At 26.9% G+C, this 15012-nt stretch overlaps 1 long non-coding RNA gene across 1 annotated transcript in view; it reads left to right on the top strand.

Moving 5' to 3' along the window:
• LOC127282193 (uncharacterized) overlaps positions 1–15012 on the top strand; it is a 150359-nt gene that overhangs the window by 33721 nt on the left and 101626 nt on the right. Inside the window, exons 3-5 of the long non-coding RNA XR_007843168.1 lie at positions 5762–5891; positions 6217–6346; positions 9538–9644. This is a non-coding gene — a long non-coding RNA (uncharacterized LOC127282193). The remainder of the gene's footprint in view (positions 1–5761; positions 5892–6216; positions 6347–9537; positions 9645–15012) is intronic.

Raw genomic sequence — 15012 nt, 5'->3', positions numbered from 1 at the left:
TTCACATGTCCACAATGAACATGAGTAAAAGGTTTTGATCGAATCGGGTCGATCTCACGAAAAGTTTTTGGCTTCGCGATCAATGAAAGTCTCCCAAAGGAGGAGGTATTCCTATCACATGAGATCTCATCTGACAGATGTTCACATGGAAGTTTTGGCAAGGATATTTTGATATCTTCGATAAAACGACAAATGGAGTAATGTGAGTTTGGCAAAGTTTCTTTGCCTCTGAAACTTTATTGAACTTGTGACGCGCGCGCTCTATTTATATCCCCTCTGGAAAATAGTATACTTAAACACACATCTGATCGAGGTCGTGTGATAATCTTAATGGAATGGATTCATTTTGATAAATGAATCAAACATGTGTTGCCTTCATTAAGGTAATAGAAGTACAAATACCGGGAGATGAGAAAATTTTAATAATTCTTAATACTCACAACTCCAGGAGCTGTTAATGATCAATTATTCGACGTGTAGATTATACGATAGTGATCAAATTCAAGTTTGATGGTAGATTTATGCACTAGTCACTGGTACCATGTACCACACCGTAGAGAAGAGTTATTGCGTTGTTCAAATCGTTCGCAGACGTTGTATATAGTCTTCCTTTTTTTTTTTTTTGAAACAGTAATTACTTAATCGAAAGCACATGATGGCAATGAATCAAAAGTAACTTATCCTCTCCTCAAATGAAAATGATATAGCTAAGAAAAAGATGGTTGCAAAATTTTTTGTATAATTCTTCACGCTGTGAAAGAGGACGAAACACTTGTTTGGGGGATAAAAATTTTTTAAGACTCGAATGTATTCGTATAGAATTAGATGGAAAAATTAAATGCCTGATAAAAAAAGTTTCCTAAAATCCTAATTTTGATGTAGAATTATTTTTTACAAAAAATCGTTGTGCAAAATAACTGTTTTAATTAAGGAAATTGGATTTTAACAGACCACCCAGGTAGTCCCTCTTGTCCAATTTACGCTGGAGATGCGTAATAAATATACGAATTGGCGACTTGTATCAAAAAAAAAAAAAAAGTTTTATAGTCTTCGGAACGGTATGTTGTACGTGTTCTTCTAATACACATCCTGCATAATATACGCATTCTTATAACGCGCTCTGCGTTCCTTTGGGAATGGCTCGCTTCCCAAATGAAAGTAGATCAAAACAAGTTCGAGAAGAGTGAGGAGAGCAGAAAGAGGACCCACAGGTAAAAAGACTCACGTGCGTCGATCGTTTTATATATGCGACAGGATTTATCGGTCCTTCGATTTTGAGCAGTGAGCGCGCACTCTCCCTCTCTTTTAAAAGATCCTGCGGTCTGATTATCCACAGTTCTCGTGTTGGGTATAAATACGGCTTCCAAAAGATCGTGAGAGAGTATATACCAAAACAACAAGAAATTTCATCTTTTTTTCTTTATAGTTATATATTTCTTTTCTTTGTGGAAAAAAACGGTTGTTTTTGTAGATAATTTGATGAACTTTAAGGTTATATTAACCATAAGGTTACACTTAGGTAGAAGTAAGATTAAGCCTATGGATTAAGGTTGTATTAGTTTAGAAGTAGGGCGAGTCCTAGTAACTATAGAACTATAATGATAGGTCAAACCAAGTCAGAAGTAGGGTTTACCTAAAGTTACTTTGGTTTAAATCATTAGGACCAAGAAGCCTTAGTATTAGCTAATGATCTAAGGTTACATCGGGCCTGAACTTAGGTCAAGACTTAGAAGAAGAACTGGGTCTAACCTTATGACTTATCGTAAGGTTACATTAGACATAAAAATTAGGTGAATAAAGTTACAATAGGTCTAAGGTTTAAAATTGTGTTAGGCCTAACTCAGCATAGCCAAAACAAGTAGAACTAGGTCTTAATGAGAATACATCAGTTCTATAAGCTATGCGGTTACTTTAGGCCTAAATTTTGTCCAAGCCAAGGTTGAAGTAAGGCTAGGCCTAAACCATTATGTTGCATTAGGTTCTAATTTTGGATTAGGTCTAAGGTTGCATTAGGCTTCATGTTGCATTAGGTTTGAGGCTAAGATTTAATTAGGCCTAACCTTCTGTAATTAGTTACAGATTAGCCTACGTTTTTAAGTTGTATTAACAAAAGGCTAGGCCTACTTTAAACCTTATAGGTTAAACCTAAGTTTTAGTTCTGTTACCCTTAATTCCAAAACGTGATAAAAGTATAAACTATGTCCAAAATTCAGATAGAATTTTGTGAAGAATTAATTTATTAATAAGGTTGTCTAGAAAGTGTATTATCATTTTTGTGAGTATGGTGATCAGGAAAGGTAGTTTTTCTTAATGAATGTTCTTAATAGCTATTGGATGAACTAGATGCATATTTTTCGGTCGCTTGAGGCTACTAAGGGAGAGATGATGATGGTATAGAGAATGAAGAAAAAGACAAGTGAGGGTATTTATATATGAAAAAGAGAAGAAGAAGAAGAAGGTGCAGGTGCTTCCTGCCTTTATTGGTCAACTTCGCGCCATTGCTTCTATATATTTGAAGCCGCTTACTCTGCATAGCATTATCACCCATTGGCGAAAAGCATCTCGTTCGTCATCGAGCCGTCGATCGTATCGAAACTCTATATATATATACATATAGAGTATGCATTACTATGTACAACTTTAGTCTTGACGCGTGCGGGGAATGTGAGTAGCCATCGCCTCTTGAATTTATCATTGCAAATTGCCTTCAGATCTGTTTCTTTTCTTTGATAAATTCCCATTGATTAGAAGATTATATTTCCATTTGATATTTATCTTCATCATTCTTAAATATGTATAGTAGTGCTAAAAATTAGTTTTACACGCACTTTGGAATGACAAATTTTTATATACCAAAAATACGGTAATAATTAGAGATAGAAGTTAGAGTTTTTGATAGAGAAAATATACTTTTCAGGAGGATATTGGATTAAATCAATTGAGGTTTTATGTATTTTTTATAGATATGAAGACGAGTTGGCATATGGCGATGTCAGGATAAACATTTTGAAATGAAGTCAGTCGTTAGAACTGTTCACTGTGTTGCAAATTCCTTGTGTCAATGTCATTAAACACAAGGAAGGACGACTGCTCTTGGTCCTTGCTAATTGGAAGAAGTCACTTTATCGACGATGCAAAAGCTCGGTCTCTCTCTCTCTCTCTCTCTCTCTCTCTCTCTCTCTCTCTCTCTCTCTCTCTCTCTCTCTCTCTCTCTCTTTCACTTGCTTTCTCTCTCGCAGTGCCGCGAGCATTCATGAGATAATGTACAAAAGAAGTTGTACAAACAGACAAAAGGAACAGAAAATACTGCATATCGACAGTAAAACAATTTATGCCTATACCTTTTCTTTAGCATTGCATTCTTAATACTGGATGCATATAAATATTTTTAGCAATGACTTTTTAATTTCTTCATTTGAAAATTCATCTATTTACTGCTAATTACTATTATTTATTTATTTCTATTATTATTATTATTATACTAATAACAAAAAAATAATTATTATTATCATTACTGGAAATGTGGTTTTAAGAATCATCTCATTAAGAAAAAGATCACTTTTTTTTGTGCACAACCTTCAACGGGTTTAGGTGCCCGCATCTGATAAAAGTTGAAAGTCGTGTCATGAGTGAGAAAGGCGTAAAATGCATTTCGTGCAAGCTAACAATTCGAGTAACTTTAAATTGGTTCTTATTTAGTCTTAAAAATGCTCATAATTTTCCTTTTTTTTTGGAGAAAAAAAAGAAAGAATTCGTCTTTTGGTGCAAAAAATTTTTTCATAGCATCTGCTCTCGTGTCATCATTTTTTGGTACATCTGTCTAATTGGCTTACATAAATGTATGACGATGATTGCTGTCATGGGGGACGAATTTTATTCTCATCTTTTGTCGCAAAATTTGATCGCGATCATCACCGGAACTACTTGATGCGCAATTGCGAAAATACCATGAGCGCGCAAGGACAAAGAATATATATTGTCATATATACCTATACTATAAGGCAGATGGTCATTACTCAAGGAAGTGTTATCTCACTTTGTTTAAAAGGCTTTTACTTATTTATTATTCGCATATGATTGTAATTGATTAATAATTAATTCGTTAATTGATGTAATTAATTATTCTTTTTTGCACTGTAAAAAAAATGTTATTTGATTCAAATAATCGATTACTTATTATTAAATAAATATTTACTTGAACCAAATAATTTTTATTTGAATCAATAATTTATGTATTTAAAACAAATACCATTTAATTGATTTATATAAAAATGATTTGGTTCAAGTAAATATTTATTTGATAATAATAAAAATAAATAAATATTCTCAAATATGAATTTATATTAATAAAAAATTTGGCTAAATTAAAATTTGGCCATTTAAAATACAATCTATTAAAAAAAAATTTTTTTTTGCATAAAATTTTATTATAATTAATACAATCAACACTCTGTGCTGAAAATCAATTATTTTTTTTAGAGTGTGTTTTTAGTCTTTCCTTAATGAATATTGTTCCAACAGTTGATCTTCCCTTCTTTCACTGTTTGAAAATTATATATAATCATCGTATTTCCGTTCTGAAATGCAAATTTTTTCCCATTCTCATGAACTCAACACCTCGCTTCGGAAATATTCGGAGTCTAATAACTCTTTTAATTAACAGATCATAGGATTTAATAAACTGATCGTAGGATTTAATGAACGAATTCTATATATGAATATGTATAAAGTGACTTGGCGCGTTGCGATTATAACTATATATATATATATATATATATATATATATATATATGTTGGGTTTAGTGTGGAACGTCATTGCCACCTGTCGCATCCGGATAAGGAAAGAAAAATAAAAAGAGAAGGGAGAAAGAGAAATAAGAGGGAAAAAAAAAGTTTTAGAGGGTGAGTGCGAAACCATTGGAAGGAAGAATATAATAAAAAAAAAAGAAAAGAAACACACGAGGAGTCATTATTTTTTAGGCAATTTACTTTCATGCTAAACAGCTGCGTCGAAGCGAGACGACGTGAGGCATTTAGAACCGCGCGATTTCCATTCTCAATAATCGATGGTCATATATGTCCAGTAGGTTGTGTGTGTGTGTGTGTGTGTTGCAAATTCATTATTTTTTTTCTTATCAGTAAGTCTCTGTCAAATAATTGACGTTCTTTTCGATTCTGAATGTGATGCATGTAAATTACCTTTTCTTCTTGTCACACAGTGTGTTTCTTTTTTTTTTTTTTTTTTTTATTTTACTTCCTTGACAGCCAATCGATTCGCATGTCCATTATATATTCAAGTTTGTCATATCGTTTTCTTACCTTTTACGATTGTCTCATTTTTTTTCAATCTGTATTTTTCTTCGTTCATCCTTAATTTTTTTTTAAACCCTTATTTTGGGCAAATAAAATTAGAAAATTGTTTTTTTCCATGCATATTTTTGTTAGACATTTTAATTTGGCCACAAATAAAAATATGAAAAAAAATTAAATGTTTAGAATATGTTTGAGGAAATTTTCTCCCCCCCCCCTAGATTTATTTATTCAAGTTTTTTTTTTAATTTCAAATTTTTGAGATTAAATGTGGGGTGATTAATATTTTTTTTAATTAAATTATTCATCGTTTGAAATATATTTATAGGGATAATTTCCCAAACATATTGATAATTCTAATTTATATTTTAAATTTTATTTATGTATTTGTTTATTATAATAAAGCAATTAAACGAAATAAAATATCTAATTTTTATTTTAAATTTTCTAGGTGTTCCTGAAAGAAGAATTTTCAATGACAATTAGTGTTCGACTGATATTGGAATATTTTGAAGCCAGTGGCTGCTATTTTTTACTCTTGAAGATATAACTGGATAATTCTTTAATTTATTGACAACATGGTGAGATAACTCTTATTTCATAAAGTTGTATTTTTATTTTTTCATTATTTAATTATTTTATTTTTATTATTTTTTAAATTAATAAATAATTAATTTTTTTTATTCAAGTTTTTTCTGAAAAATTTCAAATTTTTTAGATTAAATGTTGGGTGCTAAATATTTTTTTAAACAGTTAAAATTATTGATTGTTTGAAATATGTTTAGGAATAATTTACAAAAAATATTGATAATTATTATTTTTATTTTAAAATTCATATATTTTTGTTCATTACAAAAAAGCAATTGAACGAAAAAAAATATCTAATTTTTATTATAAATTTTCTAGGTGTTCCTGAAAGAAGAATTTTCAATGACAATTATTGTTCGACTGATATTGGAATATTTTGTAGCCAGTGGCTGCTATTCTTTACTCCTGAAGATAAAATTGGATAATTCTTTAATTTATTGACAACATGGTGAGAGTATTCTTATTTTATAAAGTTGTATTTTTAATTTTTCATTATTTAATTATTTTATTTTTATTGTTTTTTAAATTAATAAATAATTAATTAAATAATTTCATAATTAACAAGTACAATTCAAATTTTCAATACATAATTAATTAATTAATTAAAATTTTTAAATCTTAATAGATTTTTAAAAAATTGTTAAAATGATTTTTTTTAGATGAAAAATTGAATTTATATTAATTGTTACTTATTTTATTCTTTATTATAACTAATGTTATTAAACTGAATGTTATTCAACTATTTTTTAATTTTTTTTTTTTTTTTTGCTGAAATGAAATCGTAAGTTTATATTTTTGTTACATCTGAACTCCGATTTCGGGAACAATACTCAGAATCGTATATATATATTTCGTTTCTTTTTTCGCCTCGTACGCAGTGAATGGCGCATTTGCGAACTTTTTTTTTAGAATTTGGCTTTCGTTGTCGGACGGAAACATACGTGTTTGATTTTTTTACAACATTACATTTCACGTTATGGCTCGGAAACAACACACCGCCTGCCGGTACAGTAATAAAAAGCGCTCGTTACTGGCAACAGTTGTCTGTTTTCTCGCGGTCTCTGAGCAAACTAAGCTGCCTTGAAGCTTTTGCCAGAGAGATAGAGAGAGAGAGAAAGAGAGAGCATAACGCAGCTGTTACCTCTGCTAGTTGCCGCTTTTACGCCAACTTTACGAATGTTATTGCAAGTCAATTAATCCTCAGAACTTAGTTATCGAATCTCATTCAGTAAATAAATAACCGTGCTCTCTCAGAAAAATGGCTTTCATTTTATAAAGTCATTTTTGTTAAATACCTCTCGATATGCATAAATATATTTTTTTTCAACGTTTTATTAATAGTCAATTCGAAAAAAATTATATATTTATTTTATTTATTTATTAATTTATTTATTTAAAAAATTAAATAAAAACTATAACGATTGGTTAAGAAAATTTTCATTTAAAAAATAATTTTTATACTAAATATTCAAGTAACAAATAATTTATTTTATAATTGAATAAAATAATTAATAATTTATTTAATAATTTAATAAAATAATAAATTATTTATTTATAATGACTATTTAATAAAAAAAATATTAATAACTTGCTGCTATTTATTTTATAAAAAAGTTAATAAAAGAATTAGTTATTAAATCAATTAAATTTTTTTACTTTAATATAAATTTATTTAATGAAGTAATTTTTCAATAGTCAATTTTTGAAAAGTAATAATATTTAAGTAATTGAATCTATTAACTAATTAATTAAAGAATTGATATAAAATTTGCTCAATTAAAAATAAAAAGTACTTATTAATTAATAATTCATTTATTTTAATAAATAATTTTAATTTATTAAATTATAATTTATTTTATTATTAATTTATTATTTATTTAATAGTTTATTAAAATTTGCATAATTAACAAGTGCAACTAAAACTTTAAATACATAATTAATTCATTTACTAAATTCAAATAGTTTCTTAAAAAATTATTAAAATGATTCGTTTAGTTCAATAATTTAATTTGTATTAATTATTATTTATTTTATTCTTTATTATAGAAATGTTATGAACAAGTTTGGATAAAAAGATATTAGGATATTTTATTTTTTATTATATTTATATATTTATAAACGACTCGCAATAAATTTAATTTAATATAATTAAATATTATTTTTTACTTTTTTAAACGTTCGTTATAAAAAATTACGTTTATTCTAATAATTTTCCACTTAATTTTATTTTTTGAAATACATTTTAGTTCAATATTGTTATTTGAATATATGAAATATTAGCGGCCATTTGAAGTAGCCAATAAGAGCGTCGCATTCCATACCACGTGATTACTGTGCAATATTCTCGCCATTTCCGGGTGTGCGTGCAAAAAGGTCGGATCGTGTCGTTATTATCAGAGTAATTTCTTCCTCTTTTCCTGTAAAAATGTCATTCTTTTACAAATTTTCTTTTATTTTCTTAATTAGTTAGTGAAAATGATTAATTATGTATAATATTCGTGACTTGTTCTATTGAAAATTGCAATAATTGAGAGAATCGAAAAATCGACTAACATCGCGTTATATATTATAAAATATCGAAATATTTCTCCCGCATCCGTTAATTATTTCGGTAAAATCGAGTGAAATTGGTATTAATCCTGAGTTGTGGTTAATTATTAATTTAATATTAATTAATATGTAAGGTTAAAAAGTATATATTGTTGACCACGCCATCTTGTTCCGCGTTCCGCCTTGTCCAAGTTCATAAGTTTATTTCCTGTTAGGCGGGCGAACGTCGGTTAGTCTCAGAGAGCAAAAACTGTATTTTTACCGTGTTTTATTTAGTAATCTAATGTTGTTTTTTTGATAAATCGTTAATTATTTGATGAGTTTAAGTAAATGTGATAATAAATTACGTATTTCGGTTTCGTGAAATAGTGTCAAATATCGGATTTCGCGTCCTAACCTAAAAATGTCGTGTCGCGAGCAAAAAAAATTTCGTGATTGCAAATTAGAATCGGTATTAATTATCACGATTAGTTTTTTGATAAAGAATGATTGTTTTTTTTAACGTTTTTATCAAGTTTATGTAAATTTTTCTAGATTTTTCGATTAATATATAATATTTTCCGACTTTCGCCACGTTCGCACACCAGGAATTTTTTAATTTTTTTCTTGCCCACCCTTTTAAGTTTTTTTGTATATTTTATATTGTTTTTTGTAGTAAATTAAAAGTGTTTATTATTTAATTTCAAATTTGTCCCCTAACCTAAATTTTATGTCGAGTCAGTGTTAGTGTATTGTTGAAAATAATTTCGCATTATTGGCGGCCACTCCATGTTATTGTTTTTGCTATACCGATTTTTATAAAGGTGAATATTTCCTATAATTTCCCAATTTTTTCGTATTTGTTTTTCGATACACATGTATTATTTTATTATTATTTTACACATTATTTATAAATAATGTTGTAAATTAACAAAAAAAATTTTTTGAATTATAATTTTCTAACCTATATGTATAACAAATTTGCATAGAATTAAGAAGATGATAATTCTAATTTCTATTTTAAATTGTAATTATGTATTTGTTAATTTTAAAAAATTAAAACGATTGATCGAAATAACAAAATATCTCATTTCTATTATGAATTTATAGGTTATTCTGGAAGAAATAATTTTGATGACAAATTGAGTTCTGATTGGAATCAAATGCAGTTTTCGTTGACATGAAACTGAATAATTCTTCATTTTAACAACAACATGGTGAGTTTGTTTTTATAACCTAAAAATTTGCATTTTATATTTTATTTTCCACGTTATGAAAAAAAAGATGTGTTAATTTAAGGAAATTTAATATGTCTTTGATTTTATAAGTTTTATTTTTACAATTTTCGTTTCGTATAGAATAATGAAGCGATATACTGATTATAAAAACATGACAATGTTTTAGAAATTCTTGAATTTTTTAATCAGCTTTTTCAAAATATTAACTTTTTTGGAAGTATTTCCAGAATATTACTCTTTTTTTTAAAAAAAGTCTTTTGCCTAAACTTAATTCTTCGATTATTTCTTATTTTTTTAAAAAAATATTTTTATTCGAAAACAATTTTTTTTTAATAATTTCAATTAAATATCAAAAGTGTTTTTTTTAAATCTCTAATGCATTTAAATCACCAAAAAATTGTTTGAATCTTTTAATTATTTCAATTAAATTTTATTTTATTAAATTAAATTATGTGAATAATATAAATAAATAAATAAAAATTCATTCAATTAAGATTCTGCAAACATTTAAAAATTAATTAATTTAATTAAATTATTATTATTATTATTATTTTATATAATAATATTAATTATATTATATAATGATAATTATGATAATAATATTATTAAATCAAATTGAATTAATTAAAAATTAGTTTAAATTTTTCCAAATTAAAATAATTTATCTGTTTATTTGTTTTAATTTTTCTTTAATTTCTTCTGCTTCGAGTATTTAAAAAAAAAAATTGTTTTTGTCAAAAATGTGAAGAATTTTTTTTTATAGTAACAAATAAAATTGATTATGAGCACATATGCGCCGTGAAAATAAAAAAAATTTATAAATTTTGAGATAAAAATTCTTGTGTGTATACCAATATCGTTAAAGAAAAAATAAATAAAAAAAAAAAAAAAATGAAAATGCCGCGCGATAAATGAAGAAACTCTGAAAGTCAATTTGCAAGGTTAACTCTATACTCGCGTGTAGATTTGCAATTAAATTGTCAACGGGAAGGTCCATTCACGCTGCATTAGCAATGTAATTGGTCGAGATTAAAGCGAATGTTTCTTTAATGTAGTAAAAGTAAATATCGGTATATCCTGAAGAGCTCGACTAATAACCCGCGGCGGTCCACTATATATATATATAAACAGGAACTTATAATTTATATATAGAGTAATATTCTGGGAACAAACATTGATTATCATTATTATATAGAGACGCGCGATATATACACCTATGGTTGCAAATATACATCCGGTTAGTTACTTTTTACTGCAATTACTGTAAGGTAAACATTCTTGTTTTCTATTTTTTTTTTATTTTTATATATCGAGTCTCTCGCCGCAACGAATATCGTTAGCGTTTAACGATCTAGTAATGAGACATACCTTATTTTGCGGAAATCGGTGAGTGATCGTTAACACAAGAAATATGTGAGATCGCAACTTATAATGAATAATCGGTTATATATATATATACACAAAGTCTAGGATAGGGATGAAAAGTCTACATTTTATGTCGATTATAACTCAACATCAAATGCTTACCGATAAATTATATTTCTAATAGACCTTAGCTATTATTTTCGAAAGTATATATATATATATATATATATACTATATACTGTATTTGCTATTTCTATTTTATTAATTATCGTTTCTTTATGAATTATCGTTTTTTCTAAACTGGAAATCAACCTTTTACAATTGCGCAAGTTTTTTTTTTTTTTAGAAAAAAAAATTTCTTTCTTTTATTAGCTGACGTGAGAAATTTGTTTTAGAATTGAAATTCATGTATAGGAAAAATTAGGTTTATTTAATTTTTGCAAAGAGAATTTAGAGAATTTTATTTATTTATTTAAATTTAATTATGCTTTTTTTTCGAATTAAAATTGGAAAAGTTAAAAAAAAATTTGTTTCTTTTCTTTTGCAATAAAACTTTTGCTTTTTGTAATGACAAAAAGAAAATTAAACAAATCAAATTAAATAAGGTTACTTAAATAATTTTGCGTTTATAATTTTTAATAATAATATTTATGGCATTATTAGTAATTATTTGCTTTTGTTTCGTAGAATTTTATGCATTTTTTTTCATACTTTTCTATATTTTTTAGAAATGTAACTGAAATAAAATTTTTAATGCAAAAAAAAATCATTGTTTAGAAAAATTAACATTTTTAATATTAAAAAAAATGAATTCTCAACGAATTTGATGGTATTTATTAGTTTTTGTTCTCGGTAACATAATCAACTTTAGAAACATATTATTTTTATTGTAATGTTATTTTTTTCATTTTTCTTTTTTTTTCCTCTCGTTTACTTTTACAAATTACTTACTCTCGTAGGATGAATGTTTCAAATAAAGTGAAATCGTATAAGGCAATGTCGTTTGGTACAGACGGTGTTACCATAGAGATAAGAATGAAGTTTGCTGAACACTAGTTTCATCCGGATGGTAATATACTTATCTGTTACGAAAATATTTTCCCATCCAATTTAATATATATGGAAGTAGCAAATTGTTAATTTTCATCTCGATAAGAATTGTTTTTTCTTTCGTTACCCCCATTTTTGCAATGAGTGCAATTATCTTTGTTTAATTAATGTTTCATTAAATATATATATATATATATATATATATATATATATATATATATATATATATATATATATATATATATAGGTTGCTTGAATTTCGTAATAGGAAAAGGTGACTTGAAGTCAATATTGCTTATTATTACATGGAAGTAATTGCTTTTGAATTGAGTCGCAACACGTTTTAATATCCCAACATTTTATCCATAAAAAGTCTTTATTGACGGAACTTTTCTCGATCGTTATTATAAAGTGAATCGAGCGTGTCGGGATTAACACTCAATTCTAAATACGGAGATATCTGTTATATACGAACACACAGAATCAACTTATAATCGCCAATATATATAAACTGAAAATCTCCTACGTGCTATAATGTTGAAACGTTTAAAATCCTATTTTGATCGATATTTTGATTAATTTTTAATCCATCTTTGGTTGGCTATTACTTTTCTTTCTCAGCTTCTATATATAATTCTTTTAGAAATACATACTTCCTGATTTATTTACTTTTATATAATTTGTATATGAAAGTTGAACACCTATTTTAGATCTTCTCCTTTCTTTTCTTTTAGAAAAATTTTTTCCTGCTTTTTGGAATTTTGATCAAATAAAAATTGTTCTTAAATTTTATTATATTTATTATTTTGTTGTAATGTCGTATACACAGACACACGCATAATTTTTTTTATGTATATATATAAAAGTTCAATGAACCCTTTTCTCTTTGAAAATGGCGAACGCAACCCGGAATTCTCAATAAAGTCACTGACACGAAGAAAGAGCAAACATCGAGACTCAAACAACTTCTTCGGACACGTACCGAGCGCTGAAATATGCGAAAACAGATTTATGTTTGTTGAGGACGCGACTTCTTCATTACGGATAGCTTCTGAATTCAGAAGCTTGAGATTCTTACCGAAAAATTGAACGCAGATCTTCATTATCTCAAAGAAATATAATTTAGAAAAAAAAACCCTCTATTTAGATCAATTGTCATGAAACATTTTTTTAGAGTATCTAAATTTTTGTTTAAAACAATTTTTTTTTTTTAAATAAAAAAAATAAAAGCGGAAATTGATTCAATTCGTTTCCGCGAAGGATTTATGCAGTATGCGCAAAAGATAAGAGTTTATATCTTGTTATTAAAATGAGTCTTACGATTTAAAATTCAGCTCGCGTGACATTAATTTTTCCGACTTTAATTGGCGTCTGCTCCACTCATCTCTCTCGTAAAATGCGTTATAGGGATCTTATCTGGAACAGATCTAATGGCTCTTGTGTTACAAATCCCGATCGATGCTTTTTCTCTCTCTTTATCTTTTTTTTTTAACTCTCTCTCTCTCTCAAGATCTCTGAGATTGAGAATTTTGCACGCATGTTATATTCGTCGACATTTTAGCAAAGCGTGTGTAAAGTACAAGTTTTTCATCAGTTCTTGTGTAGAAGTCGAAGGAGAGACTTGCATGATCCTCTTGGCAAGATTCGCTTATATATATGTACACTCGAATCACGATTATGATATCCTGCTGACAGCAGCCCCAAGGCAAAACGAAGCCATCGCTTTTCATCTACTTTATAATCCACTTTTCATATAGTAAACGAAATTTTTCGCGTTTATCAAAAAAAAAAATAATAATAATAATAACATAAGAAAAATCGTAATTGAAACTTTACTGCCTTTGATTATCGGGAGATTTTTACCGAACTAAAATGTAAAAATTAAACTATTTAGTAAATTAAATAATAATAATAATAATAATAATAATTTTCTAACTTAATTTTAAATTTAGTATAAAGAACTTATTTAATACAGTTGCAATAGTATTTTTATTTTCAATTTTAAAAATGTAATAATTACGTTGTAAATATTTTATGACATTTATATTAAAAAGTATTTTTATACATTTATTTAAAATTTTCCGAGTTCCAATTATAAATCTTGAGAGAATCTAGAAATGAGAATTTTTAAAATTGCATAAATATTTGAAAAAGTTGTGGAATTAAAAAAAAAAAGAGTTTTCAAGGATTACGGGAAATTATAAGTTATATCAACTAAATTATAAGTATTTTGTAAGCAAGAAATAGATAGGATTTTTTTGTTTGTTATGAATTGAATGTCATTGCGTAAAGAAATTTTTCAAGACGTTTAAAAAAAAAAACAACTAATGTATTGTAAATATAAAAATAATATTTATAGAAAATAGCATTATGCGTAAATTGTATATTAACGCTTATTAAGATTTGTAGATTTTTTTTTGGCCTTTTAATGCAGTTGAAAAAAATATTTTTAAAAAAAAGTATTTTAAAAATAAAAATTAACTTTATTTTTTCAAATTAAAATTAATGATTTTATTATATTTATATTGAAATTGAGATTGCAAAACATTAATTATTATTAGTGAAAGGAGAATAAAAATTCATTGCTACCAGATGTGAATGGTAAAAAATTTGCTTACCCACGATGAACTGATAAAAGTGGTAAACATATAATATAATATATCGCTCGAGTCTTCTGACGTAGTTACGTTTAAAACTTGAAAACACCTGAGTACATCTGGATGTTTACTATAGCGCCGTTTCTTTAAAGAATTCCTGATAACCTGCATTGTCTATATATGCCAAACACACATGTCTTTCTTAAAACACACCCACATATCGCAGATGCGAACTCAAACATGACTTAAACCAGTTCTCGACTCATTTGTGAAGAAGAAAAAAAAAAAAAAAGCTTTAGTGGTAATTAATTCGTAGTCTTGAGAAATCATTCTGA

This window comes from Leptopilina boulardi, unplaced genomic scaffold (assembly GCF_019393585.1).
Source record: "Leptopilina boulardi isolate dan_hultmark-lab unplaced genomic scaffold, ZJU_Lbou_2.1 LbouV2_291, whole genome shotgun sequence".
NCBI lineage: Eukaryota > Metazoa > Arthropoda > Insecta > Hymenoptera > Figitidae > Leptopilina > Leptopilina boulardi.
Note: the sequence above shows the minus strand (reverse complement) of the source record. Positions and strands in the feature narration are given on the sequence as shown.